At 40.9% G+C, this 26,866-nt stretch overlaps 38 non-coding genes and 1 pseudogene across 38 annotated transcripts; 27 read left to right on the top strand and 12 right to left on the bottom strand.

Annotated features, from left to right (window-relative positions):
* The first annotated feature begins 150 nt into the window (after window positions 1-150).
* LOC114772624 (5S ribosomal RNA) lies at window positions 151-269 on the top strand. Its single transcript, XR_003744008.1, has one exon. It is a non-coding gene; the product is annotated as a 5S ribosomal RNA (ribosomal RNA).
* Window positions 270-409: 140 nt separating this feature from the next.
* On the top strand, window positions 410-528 carry LOC114772636 (5S ribosomal RNA). The gene has a single exon (XR_003744019.1). It is a non-coding gene; the product is annotated as a 5S ribosomal RNA (ribosomal RNA).
* A 540-nt stretch (window positions 529-1,068) lies between these two features.
* On the top strand, window positions 1,069-1,187 carry LOC114772815 (5S ribosomal RNA). Its single transcript, XR_003744193.1, has one exon. It is a non-coding gene; the product is annotated as a 5S ribosomal RNA (ribosomal RNA).
* A 142-nt stretch (window positions 1,188-1,329) lies between these two features.
* On the top strand, window positions 1,330-1,448 carry LOC114772804 (5S ribosomal RNA). The gene has a single exon (XR_003744181.1). It is a non-coding gene; the product is annotated as a 5S ribosomal RNA (ribosomal RNA).
* A 540-nt stretch (window positions 1,449-1,988) lies between these two features.
* Window positions 1,989-2,107, top strand: LOC114772618 (5S ribosomal RNA). The gene has a single exon (XR_003744002.1). It is a non-coding gene; the product is annotated as a 5S ribosomal RNA (ribosomal RNA).
* Window positions 2,108-2,249: 142 nt separating this feature from the next.
* On the top strand, window positions 2,250-2,368 carry LOC114772793 (5S ribosomal RNA). Its single transcript, XR_003744170.1, has one exon. It is a non-coding gene; the product is annotated as a 5S ribosomal RNA (ribosomal RNA).
* A 538-nt stretch (window positions 2,369-2,906) lies between these two features.
* LOC114772647 (uncharacterized) lies at window positions 2,907-3,025 on the top strand (annotated as a pseudogene).
* A 142-nt stretch (window positions 3,026-3,167) lies between these two features.
* Window positions 3,168-3,286, top strand: LOC114772733 (5S ribosomal RNA). The gene has a single exon (XR_003744112.1). It is a non-coding gene; the product is annotated as a 5S ribosomal RNA (ribosomal RNA).
* A 156-nt stretch (window positions 3,287-3,442) lies between these two features.
* On the top strand, window positions 3,443-3,546 carry LOC114772765 (U6 spliceosomal RNA). Its single transcript, XR_003744142.1, has one exon. It is a non-coding gene; the product is annotated as a U6 spliceosomal RNA (small nuclear RNA).
* A 421-nt stretch (window positions 3,547-3,967) lies between these two features.
* LOC114772644 (U1 spliceosomal RNA) lies at window positions 3,968-4,126 on the bottom strand. Its single transcript, XR_003744027.1, has one exon. It is a non-coding gene; the product is annotated as a U1 spliceosomal RNA (small nuclear RNA).
* Window positions 4,127-4,497: 371 nt separating this feature from the next.
* Window positions 4,498-4,604, top strand: LOC114772705 (U6 spliceosomal RNA). Its single transcript, XR_003744085.1, has one exon. It is a non-coding gene; the product is annotated as a U6 spliceosomal RNA (small nuclear RNA).
* A 951-nt stretch (window positions 4,605-5,555) lies between these two features.
* Window positions 5,556-5,662, top strand: LOC114772766 (U6 spliceosomal RNA). The gene has a single exon (XR_003744143.1). It is a non-coding gene; the product is annotated as a U6 spliceosomal RNA (small nuclear RNA).
* Window positions 5,663-6,611: 949 nt separating this feature from the next.
* On the top strand, window positions 6,612-6,717 carry LOC114772770 (U6 spliceosomal RNA). Its single transcript, XR_003744147.1, has one exon. It is a non-coding gene; the product is annotated as a U6 spliceosomal RNA (small nuclear RNA).
* A 416-nt stretch (window positions 6,718-7,133) lies between these two features.
* Window positions 7,134-7,296, bottom strand: LOC114772622 (U1 spliceosomal RNA). Its single transcript, XR_003744006.1, has one exon. It is a non-coding gene; the product is annotated as a U1 spliceosomal RNA (small nuclear RNA).
* A 370-nt stretch (window positions 7,297-7,666) lies between these two features.
* LOC114772787 (U6 spliceosomal RNA) lies at window positions 7,667-7,773 on the top strand. The gene has a single exon (XR_003744164.1). It is a non-coding gene; the product is annotated as a U6 spliceosomal RNA (small nuclear RNA).
* Window positions 7,774-9,489: 1,716 nt separating this feature from the next.
* On the bottom strand, window positions 9,490-9,653 carry LOC114772637 (U1 spliceosomal RNA). Its single transcript, XR_003744020.1, has one exon. It is a non-coding gene; the product is annotated as a U1 spliceosomal RNA (small nuclear RNA).
* A 370-nt stretch (window positions 9,654-10,023) lies between these two features.
* On the top strand, window positions 10,024-10,130 carry LOC114772710 (U6 spliceosomal RNA). Its single transcript, XR_003744089.1, has one exon. It is a non-coding gene; the product is annotated as a U6 spliceosomal RNA (small nuclear RNA).
* Window positions 10,131-11,076: 946 nt separating this feature from the next.
* LOC114772738 (U6 spliceosomal RNA) lies at window positions 11,077-11,183 on the top strand. Its single transcript, XR_003744116.1, has one exon. It is a non-coding gene; the product is annotated as a U6 spliceosomal RNA (small nuclear RNA).
* Window positions 11,184-11,607: 424 nt separating this feature from the next.
* LOC114772819 (U1 spliceosomal RNA) lies at window positions 11,608-11,763 on the bottom strand. The gene has a single exon (XR_003744197.1). It is a non-coding gene; the product is annotated as a U1 spliceosomal RNA (small nuclear RNA).
* Window positions 11,764-12,133: 370 nt separating this feature from the next.
* Window positions 12,134-12,240, top strand: LOC114772737 (U6 spliceosomal RNA). The gene has a single exon (XR_003744115.1). It is a non-coding gene; the product is annotated as a U6 spliceosomal RNA (small nuclear RNA).
* Window positions 12,241-13,182: 942 nt separating this feature from the next.
* On the top strand, window positions 13,183-13,289 carry LOC114772680 (U6 spliceosomal RNA). Its single transcript, XR_003744061.1, has one exon. It is a non-coding gene; the product is annotated as a U6 spliceosomal RNA (small nuclear RNA).
* Window positions 13,290-14,610: 1,321 nt separating this feature from the next.
* Window positions 14,611-14,717, top strand: LOC114772754 (U6 spliceosomal RNA). The gene has a single exon (XR_003744132.1). It is a non-coding gene; the product is annotated as a U6 spliceosomal RNA (small nuclear RNA).
* Window positions 14,718-15,658: 941 nt separating this feature from the next.
* On the top strand, window positions 15,659-15,766 carry LOC114772773 (U6 spliceosomal RNA). Its single transcript, XR_003744150.1, has one exon. It is a non-coding gene; the product is annotated as a U6 spliceosomal RNA (small nuclear RNA).
* A 939-nt stretch (window positions 15,767-16,705) lies between these two features.
* LOC114772703 (U6 spliceosomal RNA) lies at window positions 16,706-16,812 on the top strand. Its single transcript, XR_003744083.1, has one exon. It is a non-coding gene; the product is annotated as a U6 spliceosomal RNA (small nuclear RNA).
* A 420-nt stretch (window positions 16,813-17,232) lies between these two features.
* Window positions 17,233-17,392, bottom strand: LOC114772646 (U1 spliceosomal RNA). Its single transcript, XR_003744029.1, has one exon. It is a non-coding gene; the product is annotated as a U1 spliceosomal RNA (small nuclear RNA).
* Window positions 17,393-18,138: 746 nt separating this feature from the next.
* LOC114772651 (U6 spliceosomal RNA) lies at window positions 18,139-18,245 on the top strand. The gene has a single exon (XR_003744033.1). It is a non-coding gene; the product is annotated as a U6 spliceosomal RNA (small nuclear RNA).
* A 416-nt stretch (window positions 18,246-18,661) lies between these two features.
* LOC114772774 (U1 spliceosomal RNA) lies at window positions 18,662-18,820 on the bottom strand. The gene has a single exon (XR_003744151.1). It is a non-coding gene; the product is annotated as a U1 spliceosomal RNA (small nuclear RNA).
* A 371-nt stretch (window positions 18,821-19,191) lies between these two features.
* On the top strand, window positions 19,192-19,297 carry LOC114772769 (U6 spliceosomal RNA). The gene has a single exon (XR_003744146.1). It is a non-coding gene; the product is annotated as a U6 spliceosomal RNA (small nuclear RNA).
* A 416-nt stretch (window positions 19,298-19,713) lies between these two features.
* LOC114772621 (U1 spliceosomal RNA) lies at window positions 19,714-19,876 on the bottom strand. The gene has a single exon (XR_003744005.1). It is a non-coding gene; the product is annotated as a U1 spliceosomal RNA (small nuclear RNA).
* Window positions 19,877-20,246: 370 nt separating this feature from the next.
* Window positions 20,247-20,353, top strand: LOC114772785 (U6 spliceosomal RNA). The gene has a single exon (XR_003744162.1). It is a non-coding gene; the product is annotated as a U6 spliceosomal RNA (small nuclear RNA).
* Window positions 20,354-22,069: 1,716 nt separating this feature from the next.
* On the bottom strand, window positions 22,070-22,233 carry LOC114772814 (U1 spliceosomal RNA). Its single transcript, XR_003744192.1, has one exon. It is a non-coding gene; the product is annotated as a U1 spliceosomal RNA (small nuclear RNA).
* A 370-nt stretch (window positions 22,234-22,603) lies between these two features.
* Window positions 22,604-22,710, top strand: LOC114772784 (U6 spliceosomal RNA). Its single transcript, XR_003744161.1, has one exon. It is a non-coding gene; the product is annotated as a U6 spliceosomal RNA (small nuclear RNA).
* Window positions 22,711-23,131: 421 nt separating this feature from the next.
* On the bottom strand, window positions 23,132-23,291 carry LOC114772670 (U1 spliceosomal RNA). Its single transcript, XR_003744051.1, has one exon. It is a non-coding gene; the product is annotated as a U1 spliceosomal RNA (small nuclear RNA).
* Window positions 23,292-23,659: 368 nt separating this feature from the next.
* LOC114772702 (U6 spliceosomal RNA) lies at window positions 23,660-23,766 on the top strand. The gene has a single exon (XR_003744082.1). It is a non-coding gene; the product is annotated as a U6 spliceosomal RNA (small nuclear RNA).
* Window positions 23,767-24,187: 421 nt separating this feature from the next.
* On the bottom strand, window positions 24,188-24,347 carry LOC114772634 (U1 spliceosomal RNA). Its single transcript, XR_003744017.1, has one exon. It is a non-coding gene; the product is annotated as a U1 spliceosomal RNA (small nuclear RNA).
* Window positions 24,348-24,646: 299 nt separating this feature from the next.
* LOC114772643 (U1 spliceosomal RNA) lies at window positions 24,647-24,806 on the bottom strand. The gene has a single exon (XR_003744026.1). It is a non-coding gene; the product is annotated as a U1 spliceosomal RNA (small nuclear RNA).
* A 749-nt stretch (window positions 24,807-25,555) lies between these two features.
* LOC114772783 (U6 spliceosomal RNA) lies at window positions 25,556-25,662 on the top strand. Its single transcript, XR_003744160.1, has one exon. It is a non-coding gene; the product is annotated as a U6 spliceosomal RNA (small nuclear RNA).
* Window positions 25,663-26,077: 415 nt separating this feature from the next.
* LOC114772693 (U1 spliceosomal RNA) lies at window positions 26,078-26,237 on the bottom strand. Its single transcript, XR_003744073.1, has one exon. It is a non-coding gene; the product is annotated as a U1 spliceosomal RNA (small nuclear RNA).
* A 367-nt stretch (window positions 26,238-26,604) lies between these two features.
* On the top strand, window positions 26,605-26,710 carry LOC114772768 (U6 spliceosomal RNA). The gene has a single exon (XR_003744145.1). It is a non-coding gene; the product is annotated as a U6 spliceosomal RNA (small nuclear RNA).
* Window positions 26,711-26,866: the final 156 nt, after the last annotated feature.

The following is a 26,866-nucleotide window of genomic DNA, read 5'->3' as shown; positions in this document are numbered from 1 at the left end:
TGTAAGCTTTAACTATTGAAAAACTTTTCAAAATGAAAGTATTTACATCTTTTTGTAAGCTTTTTTCAAAGTAAGTTAAGAGTTTTTTTCACTCTTTGTAATGTTTTGAAAGCCCTTTTGTTTAAAGTCCAGGATTTTCAAGAAGACTTTGCTTACGGCCATACCAGCTGAAGAACGCCCGATCTCGTCTGATCTCGGAAGCTAAGAAGGCTTGGGCCTGGTTAGTACTTGGATGGAAGACTGCCTGGGAATACCAGGTGCTGTAAGCTTTAACTATTGAAAAACTTTTCAAAATGAAAGTATTTACATCTTTTTGTAAGCTTTTTTCAAAGTAAGTTAAGAGTTTTTTCACTCTTTGTAATGTTTTGAAAGCCCTTTTGTTAAAGTCCAGGATTTTCAAGAAGACTTTGCTTACGGCCATACCTGCTGAAGAACGCCCGATCTTGTCTGATCTCGGAAGCTAAGAAGGCTTGGGCCTGGTTAGTACTTGGATGGGAGACTGCCTGGGAATACCAGGTGCTGTAAGCTTTAAATATTGAAAAACTTTTTAAAATGAAAGTGTTTACATCTCTTTGTGAACTTTTTTTAAAAGTAAGTTAAGGGGTATTTTCTGTGTTTGATGCGTTTTCCCGTCTTTTTTCTTTTTTTTTTTTTTTTTTTTATAAACCTCTCTTCAGGATTCTGTGTTTGTCCGTGCTCTACAACAATCAATCACAGGCTTGACTATGGAGTGGGGTGGACCTGAATGGATTAGGTTGGCCTGTCCGGCCCTCGGCCTTAAGGTGCGACGCACCCTGATGTCAGTTTAATATCTGATACGTCATATTAAGCGGATTTTTAGAACAGTGACTTGGCACAAGGGCCTGCTCCATCCGCTCCATGCATCCACCCAGTATTGCATTGCCTCTGGAAGGTGTGCACTTTCTTTGTTGTGTTGCAAATAAAAGCTTACCACTCCAACTTTTTGCCTTTTCTTCATCATAATTTGACAGTAAAGCATGAGTTTTCACTCTTTGATATGTTTTCAAGCGCCTCTGGTTTAAAGTTCAAGATTTTCATGCAGTGTTTGCTTACGGCCATACCAGCTGAAGAACGCCCGATCTCGTCTGATCTCGGAAGCTAAGAAGGCTTGGGCCTGGTTAGTACTTGGATGGGAGACTGCCTGGGAATACCAGGTGCTGTAAGCTTTAACTATTGAAAAACTTTTCAAAATGAAAGTATTTACATCTTTTTGTAAGCTTTTTTCAAAGTAAGTTAAGAGTTTTTTTCACTCTTTGTAATGTTTTGAAAGCCCTTTTGTTTAAAGTCCAGGATTTTCAAGCAGACTTTGCTTACGGCCATACCAGCTGAAGAACGCCCGATCTCGTCTGATCTCGGAAGCTAAGAAGGCTTGGGCCTGGTTAGTACTTGGATGGGAGACTGCCTGGGAATACCAGGTGCTGTAAGCTTTAATATTGAAAAACTTTTTAAAATGAAAGTGTTTACATCTCTTTGTTAGCTTTTTTTAAAAGTAAGTTAAGGGGTATTTTCTCTGTTTGATGCGTTTTCCCGCCTTTTTTCTTTTTTTTTCTTTTTTTTTTATAAACCTCTCTTCAGGATTCTGTGTTTGTGCGTGCTCTACAACAATCATTCACAGGCTTGGCTATAGAGTGGGGTGGACCTGAATGGATTAGGTTGGCCTGTCCGGCCCTCGGCCTTAAGGTGCGACGCACCCTGATGTCAGTTTAATATCTGATACGTCATATTAAGCAGATTTTTAGAACAGTGACTTGGCACAAGGGCCTGCTCCATCCGCTCCATGCATCCACCCAGTATTGCATTGCCTCTGGAAGGTGTGCACTTTCTTTGTTGTGTTGCAAATAAAAGCTTACCACTCCAACTTTTTGCCTTTTTCTTCATCATAATTTGACAGTAAAGCATGAGTTTTCACTCTTTGATATGTTTTCAAGCGCCTCTGGTTTAAAGTTCAAGATTTTCATGCAGTGTTTGCTTACGGCCATACCAGCTGAAGAACGCCCGATCTCGTCTGATCTCGGAAGCTAAGAAGGCTTGGGCCTGGTTAGTACTTGGATGGGAGACTACCTGGGAATACCAGGTGCTGTAAGCTTTAACTATTGAAAAACTTTTCAAAATGAAAGTATTTACATCTTTTTGTAAGCTTTTTTCAAAGTAAGTTAAGAGTTTTTTTCACTCTTTGTAATGTTTTGAAAGCCCTTTTGTTTAAAGTCCAGGATTTTCAAGCAGACTTTGCTTACGGCCATACCAGCTGAAGAACGCCCGATCTCGTCTGATCTCGGAAGCTAAGAAGGCTTGGGCCTGGTTAGTACTTGGATGGGAGACTGCCTGGGAATACCAGGTGCTGTAAGCTTTAACTATTGGAAAAATTTTCAAAATGAAAGTATTTACATCTTTTTGTAAGCTTTTTTTAAAAGTAAGTTAAGGGGTATTTTCTCTTTTTGACGCGTTTTCTCGCCTTTTTTCTTTTTTTTTTTTTTTTTTATAAACCTCTCTTCAGGATTCTGTGTTTGTGCGTGCTCTACAACAATCATTCACAGGCTTGGCTATGGAGTGGGGTGGACCTGAATGGATTAGGTGGGGTTGTCCGACCCTCGGCCTTAAGGTGCGACGCACACTGATGTCAGTTTAATATCTGATACGTCATATTAAGCGGATTTTTAGAACAGTGAGTTGGCACAAGGGCCTGCTCCATCCGCTCCATGCATCCACCCAGTATTGCATTGCCTCTGGAAGGTGTGCACTTTCTTTGTTGTGTTGCAAATAAAAGCTTACCACTCCAACTTTTTGCCTTTTCTTCATCATAATTTGACAGTAAAGCATGAGTTTTCACACTTTGATATGTTTTCAAGCGCCTCTGGTTTAAAGTTCAAGATTTTCATGCAGTGTTTGCTTACGGCCATACCAGCTGAAGAACGCCCGATCTCGTCTGATCTCGGAAGCTAAGAAGGCTTGGGCCTGGTTAGTACTTGCATGGGAGACTACCTGGGAATACCAGGTGCTTTAAGCTTTAACTATTGAAAAACTTTTCAAAATGAAAGTATTTACATCTTTTTGTAAGCTTTTTTCAAAGTAAGTTAAGAGTTTTTTTCACTCTTTGTAATGTTTTGAAAGCCCATTTGTTTAAAGTCCAGGATTTTCAAGCAGAATTTGCTTACGGCCATACCAGCTGAAGAACGCCCGATCTCGTCTGATCTCGGAAGCTAAGAAGGCTTGGGCCTGGTTAGTACTTGGATGGGAGACTGCCTGGGAATACCAGGTGCTGTAAGCTTTAACTATTGAAAAATTTTTAAAATGAAAGTATTTACATGGCTTTGTTAGCTTTTTTTGCCTTTTCTCCATCATAATTATGACAGTAAAGCAGGAGTTTTCACTCTTTGATATGTGTTCAAGCCCCTTTGGTTTAAAGTTCAAGATTTTGTGCAGAGTTTGCACAGCTGTACATATACTAAAATTGGATCGATACAGAGAAAATTAGCATGGCCCCTGCGAAAGGATGACACTCAAATCCGTGAAGCGTTCCATATTTTGTTCTTTTTTAATTAGACAAAGAGTCACTTGGGACTAGGAAGATGTTGTACCAAGATTAGCATGGAACTTGCAAAAAGATGACACACAAATCAGTGAAGTGCTCCATATTTTCAACTTTTTCTGATTGACAAATAGGAACTAGGGTTCCTTAGGAAAAGGGAGATGCTGTGCCAAATTCCAAATGTTTAGATTTTTTTTTTTTCAAAGCAAAAACACAAGGATGAACTCCATAAGAAGATCAGAAACATGTCCAACTGCATCTGGTGTCAATATATTAATGAAGTTGCTCATGTAGTGGACAATCTCAATCATTTGGTAAGATTAGAAGATCTGAAGCTGCTGTACATTTCTTTAGCTGACTCTAGGCCTGACTCTACACAGACAATTCTGTTTGAGGTTTAGTTGTGAACAAAATGCTGTTGAAAGGGTAAACTAAGTCAGCCGTTATCAGGAATGATGCAGTCTAGATGCCCACATATGGGGACTTTGTAGGAGTCAGCACTAGCAAATTGCAGAGGTACAGCCTCAGTCTGGGAAGACAACATATTTGAGAATGAGATTTCCCCTGCCAAAAAAGCATGAACTATAATGAAATGGCAGAAGATTGCTGTCAGTACCTTAACAGAGACCCAGACAGTGACATCACCACGTGGAATAAACAAACTGCCTGGAACCACGCCCCTTTCCTGCATTGACCTGCCCACTTTGTGATGTTCCCATGACTCTTGACACCAATAAAATTATTCTTCTTTACTTTGCTACATAAACTGACCACACTTTAATCATGCACCTCCACAAGTTACCAGCCTCTTGGAAAATGCAATTAGGGTAACTAAGCATTTGCTCTCCAAATATTTGATCACATTTTTACACAATTCTCCATACAAGGTCTTGGTGAGCAGAACAATGATATGGTCAGTATTATAAGTGGCAGCTGAGAAGCTGGTTAATGTGCTTGCTACGGCTGCACATATACTAAAATTGGATCGATACAGAGAAGATTAGCATGGCCCCTGCGAAAGGATGACACGCAAATCCGTGAAGCGTTCCATATTTTGTTCTTTTTTAATTAGACAAAGCGTCACTTGGGACTGGGAAGATGTTGTACCAAGATTAGCATGGAACTTGCAAAAAGATGACACACAAATCAGTGAAGTGCTCCATATTTTCAACTTTTTTTGATTGACAAATAGGAACTAGGGTTCCTTAGGAAAAGGGAGATGCTGTGCCAAATTCCAAATGTTTAGTTTTTTTTTTTTTTCAAAGCAAAAACACAAGGATGAACTCCATAAGAAGATCAGAAACATGTCCAACTGCATCTGGTGTCAATATATTAATGAAGTTGCTCATGTAGTGGACAATCTCAATCATTTCGTATGATAAGAAGAACTGAAGCTGCTGTAGATTTCTTTAGCTGACTCTAGGCCTGACTCTACACAGACAATTGTGTTTGTGGTTTAGTTGTGAACAACATGCTTGTAAGAGGGTAAACGCAGTCTGCCGCTATCAGGAATGATGCAGTCTAGATGCCCACATATGGGGACTTTGTAGGAGTCAAAACTAGCAAAATGCAGAGGTACAACCTCAGTCTGTGAAGACCACATAATTGAGAATGAAATTTCCCCTTCGAAAAAAGCATGAACAATAATGAAATGGCAGAAGATGGCTGCCAGTACCTTAACAGAGACCCAGACAGTGACATCACCACGTGGAATAAACACACTGCCTGGAACCACGCCCCTTTCCTGCATTGACCTGCCCATTTCATGATGTTCCTATGACTCTTGACACCAATCAAATTATTCTTCTTACTTTGCTACACAAACTAACAATACTTTAATCATGCACCTCCACAAGTTACCAGCCTCTTGGAAAATGCAATTATGGTAACTAAGCATTTGCTCTCTAAATATTTTATCAAATTTTTACACAATACTCCATACAAGGTCTTGGTGAGCAGAACAATGATATGGTCAGTATTATAAGTGGCAGCTGAGAAGCTGGTTGATGTGCTTGCTACGGCTGTACATATACTAAAATTGGATCGATACAGAGAAAATTAGCATGGCCCCTGCGAAAGGATGACACTCAAATCCGTGAAGCGTTCCATATTTTGTTCTTTTTTAATTAGACAAAGAGTCACTTGGGACTAGGAAGATGTTGTACCAAGATTAGCATGGAACTTGCAAAAAGATGACACACAAATCAGTGAAGTGCTCCATATTTTCAACTTTTTCTGATTGACAAATAGGAACTAGGGTTCCTTAGGAAAAGGGAGATGCTGTGCCAAATTCCAAATGTTTAGATTTTTTTTTTTTCAAAGCAAAAACACAAGGATGAACTCCATAAGAAGATCAGAAACATGTCCAACTGCATCTGGTGTCAATATATTAATGAAGTTGCTCATGTAGTGGACAATCTCAATCATTTGGTAAGATAAGAAGTACTGAAGCTGCTGTACATTTCTTTAGCTGACTCTAGGACTGACTCTACGCAGACAATTGTGTTTGAGGTTTAGTTGTGAACAAAATGCTGTTGAGAGGGTAAACTAAGTCAGCCGCTATCAGGAATGATGCAGTCTAGATGCCCACATATGGGGACTTTGTAGGAGTCAAAACTAGCAAAATGCAGAGGTACAACCTCAGTCTGTGAAGACCACATATTTGAGAATTAAATTTCCCCTGCCAAAAAAGCATGAACTATAATGAAATGGCAGAAGATTGCTGTCAGTACCTTAACAGAGACCCAGACAGTGACATCACCACGTGGAATAAACAAACTGCCTGGAACCACGCCCCTTTCCTGCATTGACCTGCGCACTTTGTGATGTTCCTATGACTCTTGACACCAATCAAATTATTCTTCTTACTTTGCTACACAAACTAACAGTACTTTTATCATGCACCTCCACAAGTTACCAGCCTCTTGGAAAATGCAATTAGGTAACTAAGCATTTGCTCTCCAAATAATTTATCACATTTTTACACAATACTCCATACAAGGTCTTGGTGAGCAGAACAATGATATGGTCAGTATTATAAGTGGCAGCTGAGAAGCAGGTTAATGTGCTTGCTACGGCTGCACATATACTAAAATTGGATCGATACAGAGAAGATTAGCATGGCCCCTGCGAAAGGATGACACGCAATCCGTGAAGCGTTCCATATTTCGTTCTTTTTTAATTAGACAAAGACTCACTTGGGACTAGGAAGATGTTGTACCAAGATTAGCATGGAACTTGCAAAAGGATGACACACAAATCAGTGAAGTGCTCCATATTTTCAACTTTTTTTGATTGACAAATAGGAACTAGGCTTCCTTAGGAAAAGGGAGATGCTGTGTCAAATTCCAAATGTTCAGTTTTTTTATTTTTTAAAGCAAACACACAGGGATAAAGACCATAAAAAGAACAGAAACATGTCCAACTGTAACTGGTGTCAATGTTATGATGAAGTTGTTCATGTAGTGGACAATCTCAATCATTTGGTATGATTAGAAGAACTGAAGCTGCTGTACATTTCTTTAGCTGGCTCTAGGACTGACTCTACACAGACAATTGTGTTTGTGGTTTAGTTGTGAACAACATGCTTGTAAGAGGGTAAACGCAGTCTGCCGCTATCAGGAATGATGCAGTCTAGATGCCCACATATGGGGACTTTGTAGGAGTCAGCACTAGCAAAATGCAGAGGTACAACGTCAGTCTGAGAAGACCACATATTTGAGAATGAAATTTCCCCTGCCAAAAAGCATGAACTATAATGAAATGGCAGAAGATTGCTGTCAGTACCTTAACAGAGACCCAGACAGTGACATCACCATGTGGAATAAACACACTACTTGGAACCACGCCCCTTTCCTGCATTGACCTGCCCACTTTGTGATGTTCCTTTGACTCTTGACACCAATCAAATTATTCTTCTTTCTTTGCTACACAAACTGACCATACTTTAATGATGCACCTCCACAAGTTACCAGCCTCTTGGAAATTGCATTTAGGGTAACTAAGCATTTGCTCTCCAAATATTTGATCACATTTTTACACAATACTCCATACAAGGTCTTGGTGAGCAGAACAATGATATGGTCAGTATTATAAGTGGCAGCTGAGAAGCAGGTTAATGTGCTTGCTACGGCTGCACATATACAAAAATTGGATCGATACAGAGAAGATTAGCATGGCCCCTGCAAAATTGTGACATGCAAATCCTCAAAGCGTCAATTCAAGTCAAGTCAACTTTATTGTCAATTCTGCCACATGTACAGGACATGCAGAGAATTGAAATTACGTTACTCTCTGACCCATAAAAGTAACATTAAATACAAAAACAGTAACAGTAACGAATACAGAGTATAAATACAATTTAAAAAGAAAGGCACAATATACAATTTTAAAAACACCATATACAAATAAGGGCACATGGTGGAGAGTGCAACATCAGTAGAGTGCAAAAACCAATAGTGCAACAGAGTTTTAAGTTTAAAGTGACGAAGTGAAAGTGAGGTAGATGGCAGACCAGAGCTGCACAGAGTGACTGGTGCATGGTCAGTTTGTGTGATTTAGAGTTCAGAAAGTTTGTGGAGCAGAAGAGGGGAGTGAGGGGAGTGGGGGCAGAGCCGGGAGGGAGTTGAGTTTCCTGACCGCCTGATGGGTGAAGCTGTCCTTCAGTCTGCTGGTCCTGGCCTGGAGACTCTGCAGTCTCCTCCCTGATGGCAGCAGGCTGAAGAAGGTTTGCATTGGGTGGGTGGGATCAGCTGCTATGCCGAGGGCTTTCTTGGTGAGGCGTGTACTGTAGATGTCTTGGAGGGAGGGGAGAGGGACACCGATGATTCTCTCAGCTGCTCTGACTATGCGTTGGAGAGTTTTTTGGCAGGACGCATTGCAGGCTCCAAACCACACAGTGATGCAGCTAGACAGGATGCTCTCGATGGTTCCTCGGTAGAATGTGTGCATGATGGGGGCTGGTGCTCTTGCTCTTCTAAGTTTGCGGAGGAAGTAAAGACGCTGCTGTGCTTTCTTGGCCAATGCAGTGGTGTTTTTTGTCCAGGAGAGATCCTCGGTAATGTGCACACCCAGGAACTTGGTGCTGCTCACTCTCTCCACAGATGCACCGTTGATGGTCAGAGGAGCATGCTGAGTGTTTCCTCTCCTGAAGTCAACAACCATCTCTTTCGTCTTCTCCACATTCAGGGAGAGATTGTTGTCTCCGCACCACTTGGCCAGGCGGCTCACCTCGCTTCTGTAGTTAGACTCATCCCTGTTATTGATGAGTCCCACCACAGTCGTGTCATCCGCAAACTTGATGAAGAGGTTGGAGCAGTGTGACGGAGTGCAGTCGTGGGTCAGCAGAGTGAAGAGAAGGGGGCTCAGCACACATCCCTGAGGAGCCCCCGTGTTAAGGACGATGGTGCTGGATGTGCTACTGCCAACCCGTACTGCTTGTGGTCTTCCTGTGAGGAAGTCCAACAGCCAGTTACACAGTGAGGTGTTGAGCCCCAGCTGGATCAGTTTTTGACTGATCCAGCGTTCCATATTTTGTTCTTTTTTAATTAGACAAAGAGTCACTTGGGACTAGGAAGATGTTGTACCAAGATTAGCATGGAACTTGCAAAAGGATGACACACAAATCAGTGAAGTGCTCCATAATTTCAATTTTTTTAATTGACAAAAGGGACTAGGGTCCCTTGGAAAAGGGAGATGCTGTGCTAAATTCCAAATGTTCAGTTTTTTATTTTTCACAGCAAAAACACAAGAATGAACTCCATAAGAAGAAACATTTCCAACTGCATCCGGTGTCAATGTATTAATGAAGTTGCTCATGTAGTGGACAATCTCAATCATTTGGTAAGATTAGAAGATCTGAAGCTGCTGTACATTTCTTTGGCTGACACTAGGACTGACTCTACACAGACAATTGTGTTTGTGGTTTAGTTTTGAACAACATGCTAGTGACAGGGTAAACGCAGTCTGCCGCTATCAGGAATGATGCAGTCTAGATGCCCACATATTGGGACTTTGTAGTAGTCAGCACTAGCAAAATGCAGAGGTACAACCTCAGTCTGGGAAGACCACATATTTGAGAATGAAATTTCCCCTTCCAAAAAATCATGAACTATAATGAAATGGCAGAAGATTGCTGTCAGTACCTTAACAGAGACCCAGACAGTGACATCACCACGTGGAATAAACAAACTGCCTGGAACCACACCCATTTCCTGCATTGACCTGCCCACTTCGTGATGTTCCCATTACTCTTGACACCAATTAAATTATTCTTCTTACTTTGCTACACAAACTGACCACACTTTAATGATGCACCTCCACAAGTTACCAGCCTCTTGGAAATTGCATTTAGGGTAACTAAGCATTTGCTCTCCAAATATTTTATCACATTTTTACACAATACTCCATACAAGGTCTTGGTGAGCAGAACAATGATATGGTCAGTATTATAAGTGGCAGCTGAGAAGTTGGTTAATGTGCTTGCTACGGCTGCACATATACTAAAATTGGATCGATACAGAGAAGATTAGCATGGCCCCTGCGAAAGGATGACACGCAAATCCGTGAAGCGTTCAATATTTTGTACTTTTTTAATTAGACAAAGAGTCACTTGGGACTAGGAAGATGTTGTACCAAGATTAGCATGGAACTTGCAAAAAGATGACACACAAATCAGTGAAGTGCTCCATATTTTCAACTTTTTTTGATTGACAAATAGGAACTAGGGTTCCTTAGGAAAAGGGAGATGCTGTGACAAATTCCAAATGTTTATTTTATTTTCAAAGCAAACACACAGCGATAAAGACCATAAGAAGATCAGAAACTTTTCCAACTGCAACAGGTGTCAATGTATTGATGAAGTTGTTCATGTAGTGGACAATCTCAATCATTTGGTAAGATTAGAAGAACTGAAGCTGCTGTACATTTCTTTAGCTGACTCTAGGACTGACTCTACACAGACAATTGGGTTTGTGGTTTAGTTTTGAACAACATGCTTATGAGAGGGTAAACGCAGTCTGTCGCTATCAGGAATGATGCAGTCTAGATGTCCACATATGGGGACTTTGTAGGAGTCAGCACTAGCAAATTGCAGAGGTACAAACTCAGTCTGTGAAGACAACATAATTGAGAATGAAATTTCCCCTTCCAAAAAAAGCATGAACTATAATGAAATGACAGAAGATGGCTGCCAGTACCTTAACAGATACCCAGACAGTGACATCACCACGTGGAATAAACACACTGCCTGGAACCACGCCCCTTTCCTGCATTGACCTGCCCACTTTGTGATGTTCCCATGACTCTTGACACCAATCAAATTATTCATCTTTCTTTGCTACACAAACTGACCACACTTTAATCATGCACCTCTACAAGTTAACAGCCTCTTGGAAAATGCAATTAGGGTAACTAATCATTTGCTCTCCAAATATTTTATCACATTTTTACACAATACTCCATACAAGGTCTTGGTGAGCAGAACAATGATATGGTCAGTATTATAAGTGGCAGCGGAGGAGCTGGTTGTTGTGCTTGCTACGGCTGCACATATACTAAAATTGGATCGATACAGAGAAGATTAGCATGGCCCCTGCGAAAGGATGACACGCAAATCCGTGAAGCGTTCCATATTTCGTTCTTTTTTAATTAGACAAAGAGTCACTTGGGACTAGGAAGATGTTGTACCAAGATTAGCATGGAACTTGTAAAGGGATGACACACAAATCAGTGAAGTGCTCCATATTTTCAACTTTTTTTGATTGACAAATAGGAACTAGGGTTCCTTGGGAAAAGGAAGATGCTGTGCCAAATTCCAAATGTTCAGTTTATTTTATTTTCAAAGCAAACACACAGGGATGAATACCATAAGAAGATCAGAAACTTTTCCAAATGCAACTGGTGTCAATGTATTAATGAAGTTGCTCATGTAGCGGACAATCTCAATCATTTGGTAAGATAAGAAGAACTGAAGCTACTGTACATTTCTTTAGCTGACTCTAGGCCTGACTCTACACAGACAATTCTGTTTGAGGTTTAGTTGTGAACAAAATGCTGTTGAGAGGGTAAACTAAGTCAGCCGCTATCAGGAATGATGCAGTCTAGATGCCCACATATGGGGACTTTGTAGGAGTCAGCACTAGCAAAATGCAGAGGTACAACCTCAGTCTGGGAAGACCACATAGTTGAGAATGAAATTTCCCCTTCCAAAAAAGCATGAACTATAATGAAATGGCAGAAGATTGCTGCCAGTACCTTAACAGAGACCCAGACAGTGACATCACCACGTGGAATAAACACACTGCCTGGAACCACGCCCCTTTCCTGCATTGACCTGCCCATTTCATGATGTTCCTATGACTCTTGACACCAATCAAATTATTCTTCTTACTTTGCTACACAAACTAACAATACTTTAATCATGCACCTCCACAAGCTACCAGCCTCTTGGAAAATGCAATTATGGTAACTAAGCATTTGCTCTCTAAATATTTTATCAAATTTTTACACAATACTCCATACAAGGTCTTGGTGAGCAGAACAATGATATGGTCAGTACTATAAGTGGCAGCTGAGAAGCTGGTTGATGTGCTTGCTACGGCTGCACATATACTAAAATTGGATCGATACAGAGAAGATTAGCATGGCCCCTGCGAAAGGATGACACGCAAATCCGTGAAGCGTTCCATATTTCGTTCTTTTTTAATTAGACAAAGAGTCACTTGGGACTAGGAAGATGTTGTACCAAGATTAGCATGGAACTTGCAAAAGGATGACACACAATACAGTGAAGTGCTCCATATTTTCAACTTTTTTTAATTGACAAAAGGGACTAGGGTCCCTTGGAAAAGGGAGATGCTGTGCTAAATTCCAAATGTTCAGTTTTTTATTTTTCAAAGCAAAAACACAAGAATGAACTCCATAAGAAGAAACATTTCCAACTGCATCCGGTGTCAATGTATTAATGAAGTTGCTCATGTAGCGGACAATCTCAATCATTTGGTAAGATTAGAAGATCTGAAGCTGCTGTACATTTCATTAGCTGACTCTAGGACTGACTCTACGCAGACAATTGTGTTTGTGGTTTAGTTGTGATTAAAATGCTTGTGAGAGGTTAAACGCAGTCTGTGGCTCTCTGGAATGATGCAGTCTAGATGCCCACATATGGGGACTTTGTAGGAGTCAGCACTAGCAAATTGCAGAGGTACAACCTCAGTCTGGGAAGACAACATATTTGAGAATGAAATTTCCCCTTCCAAAAAAGCATGAACTATAATGAAATGGCAGAAGATGGCTGCCAGTACCTTAACAGAGACCCAGACAGTGACATCACCACATGGAATAAACACACTGACTGGAACCACGCCCCTTTCCTGCATTGACCTGCCCACTTTGTGATGTTCCCATGACTCTTGACACCAATCAAATTATTCATCTTTCTTTGCTACACAAACTAACAATACTTTTATCATGCACCTCCACAAGTTACCAGTCTCTTGAAAAATGCAATTAGGGTAACTAAGCATTTGCTCTCCAAATATTTTATCACATTTTTACACAATACTCCATACAAGGTCTTGGTGAGCAGAACAATGATATGGTCAGTATTATAAGTGGCAGCTGAGAAGCTGGTTGATGTGCTTGCTACGGCTGCACATATACTAAAATTGGATCGATACAGAGAAGATTAGCATGGCCCCTGCGAAAGGATGACACGCAAATCCGTGAAGCGTTCCATATTTTGTTCTTTTTTAATTAGACAAAGAGTCACTTGGGACTAGGAAGATGTTGTACCAAGATTAGCATGGAACTTGTAAAGGGATGACACACAAATCAGTGAAGTGCTCCATATTTTCAACTTTTTTGATTGACAAATAGGAACTAGGGTTCCTTAGGAAAAGGGAGATGCTGTGCCAAATTCTAAATGTTTATTTTATTTTCAAAGCAAACACACAGGGATAAAGACCATAAGAAGATCAGAAACTTTTCCAAATGCAACTGGTGTCAATGTATTAATGAAGTTGCTCATGTAGTGGACAATCTCAATCATTTGGTAAGATAAGAAGAACTGAAGCTGCTGTACATTTCTTTAGCTGACTCTAGGACTGATTCTACGCAGACAATTGTGTTTGTGGTTTAGTTGTGAACAAAATGCTTGTGAGAGGTTAAACGCAGTCTGTCGCTCTCAGGAATGATGCAGTCTAGATGCCCACATATGGGGACTTTGTAGGAGTCAGCACTAGCAAATTGCAGCGGTACAACCTCAGTCTGGGAAGACCTTATATTTGAGAATGAAATTTCCCCTTCCAAAAAAGCATGAACTATAATGAAATGACAGAAGATGGCTGCCAGTACCTTAATAGAGACCCAGACAGTGACATCACCACGTGGAATAAACACACTGCCTGGAACCACGCCCCTTTCCTGCATTGACCTGCCCACTTTGTGATGTTCCCATGACTCTTGACACCAATCAAATTATTCATCTTTCTTTGCTACACAAACTGACCACACTTTAATCATGCACCTCCACAAGTTACCAGCCTCATTGAAATTGCAATTAGGGTAACTAAGCATTTGCTCTCCAAATATATGGGGACTTTGTAGGAGTCAGCACTAGCAAATTGCAGAGGTCCCACCTCAGTCTGGGAAGACCACATATTTGAGAATGAAATTTCCCGTGCTGATAAGGCATGAACTATAATGAAATGGCAGAAGATTGCTGCCAGTACCTTAACAGAGACCCAGACAGTGACATCACCACGTGGAATAAACAAACTGCCTGGAACCACGCCCCTTTCCTGCATTGACCTGCCCACTTCATGATGTTCCTATGACTCTTGACACCAATCAAATTATTCTTCTTACTTTGCTACACAAACTAAGAATACTTTAATCATGCACCTCCACAAGTTACCAGCCTCTTGGAAAATGCCATTAGGGTAACTAAGCATTTGCTCTCTAAATATTTTATCAAATTTTTACACAATACTCCATACAAGGTCTTGGTGAGCAGAACAATGATATGGTCAGTATTATAAGTGGCAGCTGAGAAGTTGGTTAATGTGCTTGCTACAGCTGCACATATACTAAAATTGGATCGATACAGAGAAGATTAGCATGGCCCCTGCGAAAGGATGACACGCAAATCCGTGAAGCGTTCCATAGTTTGTGCTTTTTTAATTAGACAAAGAGTCACTTGGGACTAGGAAGATGTTGTACCAAGATTAGCATGGAACTTGCAAAAAGATGACCCACAAATCAGTGAAGTGCTCCATATTTTCAACTTTTTTTGATTGACAAATAGGAACTAGGGTTCCTTAGGAAAAGGGAGATGCTGTGCCAAATTCCAAATGTTTATTTTATTTTCAAAGCAAACACACAGCGATAAAGACCATAAGACGATCAGAAACTTTTCCAACTGCAACTGGTGTCAATGTATTGATGAAGTTGTTCATGTAGTGGACAATCTCAATCATTTGGTATGATTAGAAGAACTGAAGCTGCTGTACATTTCTTTAGCTGACTCTAGGCCTGACTCAACGCAGACAATTGTGTTTGTGGTTTAGTTTTGAACAACATGCTAGTGAGAGTGTAAACGCAGTCTGCCACTATCAGGAATGATGCAGTCTTGATGCCCACATATGGGGTTTTGTAGGAGTCAGCACTAGCAAATTGCAGAGGTCCCACCTCAGTCTGGGAAGACCACATATTTGAGAATGAAATTTCCCCTTCCAAAAAAGCATGAACTATAATGAAATGGCAGAAGATGGCTGCCAGTACCTTAACAGAGACCCAGACAGTGACATCACCACGTGGAATAAACACACTGACTGGAACCACGCCCCTTTCCTGCATTGACCTGCCCACTTTGTGATGTTCCCATGACTCTTGACACCAATCAAATTAATCTTTCTTTGCTACACAAACTGACCACACTTTAATCATGCACCTCCACAAGTTACCAGCCTCATGGAAATTGCAATTAGGGTAACTAAGCATTTGCTCTCCAAATATTTGATCACATTTTTACACAATACTCCATACAAGGTCTTGGTGAGCAGAACAATGATATGGTCAGTATTATAAGTGGCAGCCGAGAAGCTTGTTGATGTGCTTGCTACGGCTGCACATATACTAAAATTGGATCGATACAGAGAAGATTAGCATGGCCCCTGCGAAAGGATGACACGTGAAGCGTTCCATACTTTGTTCTTTTTAAATTAGACAAAGAGTCACTTGGGACTAGGAAGATGTTGTACCAAGATTAGCATGGAACTTGCAAAGGGATGACACACAAATCAGTGAAGTGCTCCATATTTTCAACTTTTTTTGATTGACAAATAGGAACTAGGGTTCCTTGGGAAAGGGAGATGCTGTGCCAAATTCCAAATGCTCATTTTTTTTATTTTCAAAGCAAAAACACAAGGATGAACTCCATAAGAAGATCAGAAACATTTCCAACTGCAACTGGTGTCAATGTATTGATGAAGTTGCTCATGTAGTGGACAATCTCAATCATTTGGTATGATAAGAAGTACTGAAGCTGCTGTACATTTCTTTGGCTAAAACTAGGACTGACTCTACACAGACAATTGTGTTTGTGGTTTAGTTTTGAACAACATGCTTGTGAGAGGGTACACGCAGTCTGTCGCTATCAGGAATGATGCAGTCTAGATGCCCACATATGGGGACTTTGTAGGAGTCAGCACTAGCAAAATGCAGAGGTACAACCTCAGTCTGGGAAGACCACATATTTGAGAATGAAATTTCCCGTGCTAATAAGGCATGAACTATAATGAAATGGCAGAAGATTGCTGCCAGTACCTTAATAGAGACCCAGACAGTGACATCACCACGTGGAATAAACAAACTGCCTGGAACCACGCCCCTTTCCTGCATTGACCTGCGCACTTTGTGATGTTCCCATGACTCTTGACACCAATCAAATTATTTATCTTTCTTTGCTACACAAACTGACCACACTTTAATCATGCACCTCCACAAGTTACCAGCCTCTTGGAAAATGCAATTAGGGTAACTAAGCATTTGCTCTCCAAATATTTTATCACATTTTTACACAATACTCCATACAAGGTCTTGGTGAGCAGAACAATGATATGGTCAGTATTATAAGTGGCAGCTGAGAAGCTGGTTAATGTGCTTGCTACGGCTGCACATATACTAAAATTGGATCGATACAGAGAAGATTAGCATGGCCCCTGCGAAAGGATGACACGCAAATCCGTGAAGCGTTCCATATTTTGTTCATTTTTAATTAGACAAAGAGTCACTTGGGTCTAGGAAGATGTTGTACAAAGATTAGCATGGAACTTGTAAAGGGATGACACACAAATCAGTGAAGTGCTCCATATTTTCAACTTCTTTTGATTGACAAATAAGAACTAGGGTTCCTTAGGAAAAGGGAGATGCTGTGCCAAATTCCAAATGTTCAGTTTTTGTTTTTTTCAAAGCAAACACACAAGAATGAACTCCATAAGAAGATCAGAAACATTTCCAACTGCATCTGGTGTCAATATATTAATGAAGTTGCTCATGTAGTGGACAATCTCAATCATTTGGTATGATAAGAAGTACTGAAGCTGCTGTACATTTCTTTAGCTGACTCTAGGCCTGACTCTACACAGACAATTGTGTTTGTGGTTTAGTTGTGAACAAAATGCTTGTGAGAGTGTAAACGCAGTCTGTCGCTATCAGGAATGATGCAGTCTAGATGCCCACATATGGGGACTTTGTAGGAGTCAGCACTAGCAAATTGCAGCGGTACAACCTCAGTCTGGGAAGACCTTATATTTGAGAATGAAATTTCCCCTTCCAAAAAAGCATGAACTATAATGAAATGACAGAAGATGGCTGCCAGTACCTTAATAGAGACCCAGACAGTGACATCACCACGTGGAATAAACACACTGCCTGGAACCACGCCCCTTTCCTGCATTGACCTGCCCACTTTGTGATGTTCCCATGACTCTTGACACCAATCAAATTATTCATCTTTCTTTGCTACACAAACTGACCACACTTTAATCATGCACCTCCACAAGTTACCAGCCTCATTGAAATTGCAATTAGGGTAACTAAGCATTTGCTCTCCAAATATATGGGGACTTTGTAGGAGTCAGCACTAGCAAATTGCAGAGGTCCCACCTCAGTCTGGGAAGACCACATATTTGAGAATGAAATTTCCCGTGCTGATAAGGCATGAACTATAATGAAATGGCAGAAGATTGCTGCCAGTACCTTAACAGAGACCCAGACAGTGACATCACCACGTGGAATAAACAAACTGCCTGGAACCACGCCCCTTTCCTGCATTGACCTGCCCACTTCATGATGTTCCTATGACTCTTGACACCAATCAAATTATTCTTCTTACTTTGCTACACAAACTAAGAATACTTTAATCATGCACCTCCACAAGTTACCAGCCTCTTGGAAAATGCCATTAGGGTAACTAAGCATTTGCTCTCTAAATATTTATCAAATTTTTACACAATACTCCATACAAGGTCTTGGTGAGCAGAACAATGATATGGTCAGTATTATAAGTGGCAGCTGAGAAGTTGGTTAATGTGCTTGCTACAGCTGCACATATACTAAAATTGGATCGATACAGAGAAGATTAGCATGGCCCCTGCGAAAGGATGACACGCAAATTCGTGAAGCGTTCCATATTTTGTTCTTTTTTAATTAGACAAAGAGTCACTTGGGACTAGGAAGATGTTGTACCAAGATTAGCATGGAACTTGTAAAGGGATGACACACAAATCAGTGAAGTGCTCCATATTTTCAACTTTTTTTGATTGACAAATAGGAACTAGGGTTCCTTGAGAAAAGGGAGTTGCTGTGCCAAATTTTAAATATTTATTTTATTTTCAAAGCAAACACACAGGGATAAAGACCATAAGAAGATCAGAAACTTTTCCAACTGCAACTGGTGTCAATGTATTGATGAAGTTGTTCATGTAGTGGACAATCTCAATCATTTGGTAAGATTAGAAGAACTGAAGCTGCTGTACATTTCTTTAGCTGACTCTAGGCCTGACTCTACACAGACAATTGTGTTTGAGGTTTAGTTGTGAACAACATGCTTGTGAGAAGGTAAACGCAGTCTGCCACTATCAGGAATGATGCAGTCTTGATGCCCACATATGGGGACTTTGTAGGAGTCAGCACTAGCAAAATGCAGAGGTACAACCTCAGTCTGGGAAGACCACATATTTGAGAATGAAATTTCCCCTGCCAAAAAAGCATGAACATTAAATGAAATGGCAGAAGATTGCTGCCAGTACCTTAACAGAGACCCAGACAGTGACATCACCACGTGGAATAAACAAACTGCCTGGAACCACGCCCCTTTCCTGCATTGACCTGCCCACTTTGTGATGTTCCCATGACTCTTGACACCAATCAAATTATTCATCTTTCTTTGCTACACAAACTGACCACACTTTAATCATGCACCTCTACAAGTTAACAGCCTCTTGAAAAATGCAATTAGGGTAACTTAGCATTTGCTCTCTAAATATTTTATCACATTTTTACACAATACTCCATACAAGGTCTTGGTGAGCAGAACAATGATATGGTCAGTATTATAAGGGGCAGCTGAGAAACTGGTTAATGTGCTTGCTACGGCTGCACATATACTAAAATTGGATCGATACAGAGAAGATTAGCATGGCCCCTGCGAAAGGATGACACGCAATCCGTGAAGCGTTCCATATTTCGTTCTTTTTTAATTAGACAAAGACTCACTTGGGACTAGGAAGATGTTGTACCAAGATTAGCATGGAACTTGCAAAAGGATGACACACAAATCAGTGAAGTGCTCCATATTTTCAACTTTTTTTGATTGACAAATAGGAACTAGGCTTCCTTGGGAAAAGGGAGATGCTGTGCCAAATTCCAAATGTTCAGTTTTTTTATTTTTTAAAGCAAACACACAAGGATAAAGACCATAAAAAGAACAGAAACATGTCCAACTGTAACTGGTGTCAATGTTATGATGAAGTTGTTCATGTAGTGGACAATCTCAATCATTTGGTATGATTAGAAGAACTGAAGCTGCTGTACATTTCTTTAGCTGACTCTAGGACTGACTCTACACAGACAATTGTGTTTGTGGTTTAGTTGTGAACAACATGCTTGTAAGAGGGTAAACGCAGTCTGCCGCTATCAGGAATGATGCAGTCTAGATGCCCACATATGGGGACTTTGTAGGAGTCAGCACTAGCAAAATGCAGAGGTACAACGTCAGTCTGAGAAGACCACATATTTGAGAATGAAATTTCCCCTGCCAAAAAGCATGAACTATAATGAAATGGCAGAAGATTGCTGTCAGTACCTTAACAGAGACCCAGACAGTGACATCACCATGTGGAATAAACACACTACTTGGAACCACGCCCCTTTCCTGCATTGACCTGCCCACTTTGTGATGTTCCTTTGACTCTTGACACCAATCAAATTATTCTTCTTTCTTTGCTACACAAACTGACCATACTTTAATGATGCACCTCCACAAGTTACCAGCCTCTTGGAAATTGCATTTAGGGTAACTAAGCATTTGCTCTCCAAATATTTGATCACATTTTTACACAATACTCCATACAAGGTCTTGGTGAGCAGAACAATGATATGGTCAGTATTATAAGTGGCAGCTGAGAAGCAGGTTAATGTGCTTGCTACGGCTGCACATATACAAAAATTGGATCGATACAGAGAAGATTAGCATGGCCCCTGCAAAATTGTGACATGCAAATCCTCAAAGCGTCAATTCAAGTCAAGTCAACTTTATTGTCAATTCTGCCACATGTACAGGACATGCAGAGAATTGAAATTACGTTACTCTCTGACCCATAAAAGTAACATTAAATACAAAAACAGTAACAGTAACGAATACAGAGTATAAATACAATTTAAAAAGAAAGGCACAATATACAATTTTAAAAACACCATATACAAATAAGGGCACATGGTGGAGAGTGCAACATCAGTAGAGTGCAAAAACCAATAGTGCAACAGAGTTTTAAGTTTAAAGTGACGAAGTGAAAGTGAGGTAGATGGCAGACCAGAGCTGCACAGAGTGACTGGTGCATGGTCAGTTTGTGTGATTTAGAGTTCAGAAAGTTTGTGGAGCAGAAGAGGGGAGTGAGGGGAGTGGGGGCAGAGCCGGGAGGGAGTTGAGTTTCCTGACCGCCTGATGGGTGAAGCTGTCCTTCAGTCTGCTGGTCCTGGCCTGGAGACTCTGCAGTCTCCTCCCTGATGGCAGCAGGCTGAAGAAGGTTTGCATTGGGTGGGTGGGATCAGCTGCTATGCCGAGGGCTTTCTTGGTGAGGCGTGTACTGTAGATGTCTTGGAGGGAGGGGAGAGGGACACCGATGATTCTCTCAGCTGCTCTGACTATGCGTTGGAGAGTTTTTTGGCAGGACGCATTGCAGGCTCCAAACCACACAGTGATGCAGCTAGACAGGATGCTCTCGATGGTTCCTCGGTAGAATGTGTGCATGATGGGGGCTGGTGCTCTTGCTCTTCTAAGTTTGCGGAGGAAGTAAAGACGCTGCTGTGCTTTCTTGGCCAATGCAGTGGTGTTTTTTGTCCAGGAGAGATCCTCGGTAATGTGCACACCCAGGAACTTGGTGCTGCTCACTCTCTCCACAGATGCACCGTTGATGGTCAGAGGAGCATGCTGAGTGTTTCCTCTCCTGAAGTCAACAACCATCTCTTTCGTCTTCTCCACATTCAGGGAGAGATTGTTGTCTCCGCACCACTTGGCCAGGCGGCTCACCTCGCTTCTGTAGTTAGACTCATCCCTGTTATTGATGAGTCCCACCACAGTCGTGTCATCCGCAAACTTGATGAAGAGGTTGGAGCAGTGTGACGGAGTGCAGTCGTGGGTCAGCAGAGTGAAGAGAAGGGGGCTCAGCACACATCCCTGAGGAGCCCCCGTGTTAAGGACGATGGTGCTGGATGTGCTACTGCCAACCCGTACTGCTTGTGGTCTTCCTGTGAGGAAGTCCAACAGCCAGTTACACAGTGAGGTGTTGAGCCCCAGCTGGATCAGTTTTTGACTGATCCAGCGTTCCATATTTTGTTCTTTTTTAATTAGACAAAGAGTCACTTGGGACTAGGAAGATGTTGTACCAAGATTAGCATGGAACTTGCAAAAGGATGACACACAAATCAGTGAAGTGCTCCATAATTTCAATTTTTTTAATTGACAAAAGGGACTAGGGTCCCTTGGAAAAGGGAGATGCTGTGCTAAATTCCAAATGTTCAGTTTTTTATTTTTCACAGCAAAAACACAAGAATGAACTCCATAAGAAGAAACATTTCCAACTGCATCCGGTGTCAATGTATTAATGAAGTTGCTCATGTAGTGGACAATCTCAATCATTTGGTAAGATTAGAAGATCTGAAGCTGCTGTACATTTCTTTGGCTGACACTAGGACTGACTCTACACAGACAATTGTGTTTGTGGTTTAGTTTTGAACAACATGCTAGTGACAGGGTAAACGCAGTCTGCCGCTATCAGGAATGATGCAGTCTAGATGCCCACATATTGGGACTTTGTAGTAGTCAGCACTAGCAAAATGCAGAGGTACAACCTCAGTCTGGGAAGACCACATATTTGAGAATGAAATTTCCCCTTCCAAAAAAGCATGAACTATAATGAAATGGCAGAAGATTGCTGTCAGTACCTTAACAGAGACCCAGACAGTGACATCACCACGTGGAATAAACACACTGCCTGGAACCACGCCCCTTTCCCGCATTGACCTGCCCACTTCATGATGTTCCTATGACTCTTGACACCAATCAAATTATTCTTCTTACTTTGCTACACAAACTAAGAATACTTTAATCATGCACCTCCACAAGTTACCAGCCTCTTGGAAAATGCAATTAGGGTAACTAAGCATTTGCTCTCTAAATATTTTATCAAATTTTTACACAATACTCCATACAAGGTCTTGGTGAGCAGAACAATGATTTGGTCAGTATTATAAGTGGCAGCTGAGAAGGTGGTTGATGTGTTTGCTACGGCTGCGCATAAACTAAAATTGGATCGATACAGAGAAGATTAGCATGGCCCCTGCAAAATTGTGACATGCAAATCCTCAAAGCGTTCCATATTTTGTTCTTTTTTAATTAGACAAAGAGTCACTTGGGTCTAGGAAGATGTTGTACCAAGATTAGCATGGAACTTGCAAAAAGATGACACACAAATCAGTGAAGTGCTCCATATTTTCAACTTTTTTTGATTGACAAATAGGAACTAGGGTTCCTTAGGAAAAGGGAGATGCTGTGCCAAATTCCAAATGTTTAGTTTTTTTTTTTTTTCAAAGCAAAAACACAAGAATGAACTCCATAAGAAGATCAGAAACATTTTCAACTGCATCTGGTGTCAATGTATTAATGAAGTTGCTCATGTAGTGGACAATCTCAATCATTTGGTAAGATTAGAAGATCTGAAGCTGCTGTACATTTCTTTAGCTGACTCTAGGACTGACTCTACGCAGACAATTGTGTTTGTGGTTTAGTTGTGAACAAAATGCTTGTGAGAGTGTAAACGCAGTCTGTCGCTATCAGGAATGATGCAGTCTAGATGCCCACATATGGGGACTTTGTAGGAGTCAGCACTAGCAAAATGCAGAGGTACAACCTCAGTCTGGGAAGACCACATATTTGAGAATGAAATTTCCCCTGCCAAAAAAGCATGAACTATAATGAAATGGCAGAAGATGGCTGCCAGTACCTTAACAGAGACCCAGACAGTGACATCACCACGTGGAATAAACACACTGCCTGGAACCACGCCCCTTTCCTGCATTGACCTGCCCACTTTGTGATGTTCCCATGACTCTTGAAACCAATCAAATTATTCATCTTTCTTTGCTACACAAACTGACCATACTTTAATCATGCACCTCCACGAGTTACCAGCCTCTTGGAAAATGCAATTAGTAACTAAGCATTTGCTCTCCAAATAATTTATCACATTTTTACACAATACTCCATACAAGGTCTTGGTGAGCAGAACAATGATATGGTCAGTATTATAAGTGGCAGCTGAGAAGCTGGTTGATGTGCTTGCTACGGCTGCACATATACTAAAATTGGATCGATACAGAGAAGATTAGCATGGCCCCTGCGAAAGGATGACACGCAAATCCGTGAAGCGTTCCATATTTTGTTCTTTTTTAATTAGACAAAGAGTCACTTGGGACTAGGAAGATGTTGTACCAAGATTAGCATGGAACTTGTAAAGGGATGACACACAAATCAGTGAAGTGCTCCATATTTTCGACTTTTTTTGATTGACAAATAGGAACTAGGGTTCTTTAGGAAAAGGGAGATGCTGTGCCAAATTCCAAATGTTTCGTTTTTTTTTTTTTTCAAAGCAAAAACACAAGGATGAACTCCATAAGAAGATCAGAAACATGTCCAACTGCATCTGGTGTCAATATATTAATGAAGTTGCTCATGTAGTGGACAATCTCAATCATTTGGTATGATAAGAAGTACTGAAGCTGCTGTACATTTCTTTAGCTGACTCTAGGACTGACTCTACACAGACAATTGTGTTTGTGGTTTAGTTTTGAACAACATGCTTGTGAGAGGGTAAACGCAGTCTGCCGCTATCAGGAATGATGCAGTCTAGATGCCCACATATTGGGACTTTGTAGGAGTCAGCACTAGCAAAATGCAGAGGTACAACCACAGTCTGGGAAGACCACATATTTGAGAATGAAATTTCCCCTTCCAAAAAAGCATGAACTATAATGACAAATAGGAACTAGGGTTCCTTAGGAAAAGGGAGATGCTGTGCCAAATTCTAAATGTTTATTTTATTTTCAAAGCAAACACACAGGGATAAAGACCATAAGAAGATCAGAAACTTTTCCAAATGCAACTGGTGTCAATGTATTAATGAAGTTGCTCATGTAGTGGACAATCTCAATCATTTGGTAAGATAAGAAGAACTGAAGCTACTGTACATTTCTTTAGCTGACTCTAGGACTGATTCTACGCAGACAATTGTGTTTGTGGTTTAGTTGTGAACAAAATGCTTGTGAGAGGTTAAACGCAGTCTGTCGCTCTCAGGAATGATGCAGTCTAGATGCCCACATATGGGGACTTTGTAGGAGTCAGCACTAGCAAAATGCAAAGGTACAACCTCAGTCTGGGAAGACCTTATATTTGAGAATGAAATTTCCCCTTCCAAAAAAGCATGAACTATAATGAAATGACAGAAGATGGCTGCCAGTACCTTAACAGAGACCCAGACAGTGACATCACCACGTGGAATAAACACACTGCCTGGAACCACGCCCCTTTCCTGCATTGACCTGCCCACTTTGTGATGTTCCCATGACTCTTGACACCAATCAAATTATTCATCTTTCTTTGCTACACAAACTGACCACACTTTAATCATGCACCTCCACAAGTTACCAGCCTCATTGAAATTGCAATTAGGGTAACTAAGCATTTGCTCTCCAAATATATGGGGACTTTGTAGGAGTCAGCACTAGCAAATTGCAGAGGTCCCACCTCAGTCTGGGAAGACCACATATTTGAGAATGAAATTTCCCGTGCTGATAAGGCATGAACTATAATGAAATGGCAGAAGATTGCTGCCAGTACCTTAACAGAGACCCAGACAGTGACATCACCACGTGGAATAAACAAACTGCCTGGAACCACGCCCCTTTCCTGCATTGACCTGCCCACTTTGTGATGTTCCCATGACTCTTGACACCAATAAAATTATTCTTCTTTACTTTGCTACATAAACTAGACCACACTTTAATCATGCACCTCCACAAGTTACCAGCCTCTTGGAAATTGCAATTAGAGTAACTAATCATTTGCTCTCCAAATATTTGATCACATTTTTACACAATACTCCATGCAAGGTCTTGGTGAGCAGAACAATGATATGGTCAGTATTATAAGTGGCAGCTGAGAAGCTGGTTAATGTGCTTGCTACGGCTGCACATATACTAAAACTGGATCGATACAGAGAAGATTAGCATGGCCCCTGCAAAATTGTGACATGCAAATCCTTGAAGCGTTCCATATTTCGTTCTTTTTTAATTAAAAAAAGAGTCACTTGAAACTAGGAAGATGTTGTACCAAGATTAGCATGGAACTTGTAAAGGGATGACACACAAATCAGTGAAGTGCTCCATATTTTCAATTTTTTTTGATTGACAAATAGGAACTAGGGTTCCTTGGGAAAAGGGAGATGCTGTGCCAAATTCCAAATGTTTTTTTTATTTTCAAAGCAAACACACAGGGATAAAGACCATAAGAAGATCAGAAACATGTCCAACTGCATCTGGTGTCAATGTATTAATGAAGTTGCTCATGTAGTGGACAATCTCAATCATTTGGTATGATAAGAAGTACTGAAGCTGCTGTACATTTCTTTAGCTGACTCTAGGCCTGACTCTACACAGACAATTGTGTTTGTGGTTTAGTTGTGAACAAAATGCTTGTGAGAGGGTAAACGCAGTCTGTCGCTATCAGGAATGATGCAGTCTAGATGCCCACATATGGGGACTTTGTAGGAGTCAGCACTAGCAAATTGCAGAGGTACAACCTCAGTCTGGGAAGACCACATATTTGAGAATGAAATTTCCCCTGCCAAAAAAGCATGAACTATAATGAAATGGCAGAAGATTGCTGCCAGTACCTTAACAGAGACCCAGACAGTGACATCACCACATGGAATAAACACACTGCCTGGAACCACGCCCCTTTCCTGCATTGACCTGCCCACTTTGTGATGTTCCTCTGACTCTTGACAACAATCAAATTCTTCTTTCTTTGCTACACAAACTGACCACACTTTAATCATGCACCTCCACAAGTTACCAGCCTCTTGGAAAATGCAATTAGGGTAACTAATCATTTGCTCTCTAAATATTTTATCAAATTTTTACACAATACTCCATACAAGGTCTTGGTGAGCAGAACAATGATATGGTCAGTATTATAAGTGGCAGCTGAGAAGCTGGTTGATGTGCTTGCTACGGCTGCACATATACTAAAATTGGATCGATACAGAGAAGATTAGCATGGCCCCTGCGAAAGATGACACGCAAATCCGTGAAGCGTTCCATATTTTGTTCTTTTTTAATTAGACAAAGAGTCACTTGGGACTAGGAAGATGTTGTACCAAGATTAGCATGGAACTTGCAAAAGGATGACACACAAATCAGTGAAGTGCTCCATATTTTCAACTTTTTTTGATTGACAAATAGGAACTAGGGTTCCTTGGGAAA

Source organism: Denticeps clupeoides, unplaced genomic scaffold (genome assembly GCF_900700375.1).
Source record: "Denticeps clupeoides unplaced genomic scaffold, fDenClu1.1, whole genome shotgun sequence".
NCBI lineage: Eukaryota > Metazoa > Chordata > Actinopteri > Clupeiformes > Denticipitidae > Denticeps > Denticeps clupeoides.
Note: the sequence above shows the minus strand (reverse complement) of the source record. Positions and strands in the feature narration are given on the sequence as shown.